The sequence below is a fragment of the Antrostomus carolinensis genome, unplaced genomic scaffold (genome assembly GCF_000700745.2).
Source record: "Antrostomus carolinensis isolate BGI_N321 unplaced genomic scaffold, ASM70074v2 scaffold50405, whole genome shotgun sequence".
Lineage (NCBI taxonomy): Eukaryota > Metazoa > Chordata > Aves > Caprimulgiformes > Caprimulgidae > Antrostomus > Antrostomus carolinensis.
In genome coordinates, this window is record NW_010318122.1 from 1 (window position 1) to 275 (window position 275).

A 275-nucleotide genomic window follows, 5' to 3' on the forward strand; every position below is an offset into this window, starting at 1 on the left:
CCGTCCTCCCCCCCCCAAAACCCTTTTCAAAGCTCCCAGAAAATTCATGGCAAAGCACCCGCCTAGAAATTTATTGCTTTCAAGCCAGCGTGTGGCCTGTGCTGCCCTCAGAAGTTCCCTCTATGAAGTACACCCACACTCTGCAGGGCGGGGAGATCTGTCCTGACATCATTAGACAAGCAGCCTGAGCTCTGGCAAGATACCACCTGCAACCAGGAACATCTCAGAACCCACGAGAGACCCACTTCTGCAGAGAGGGAGCGTGGAGGAGCTGC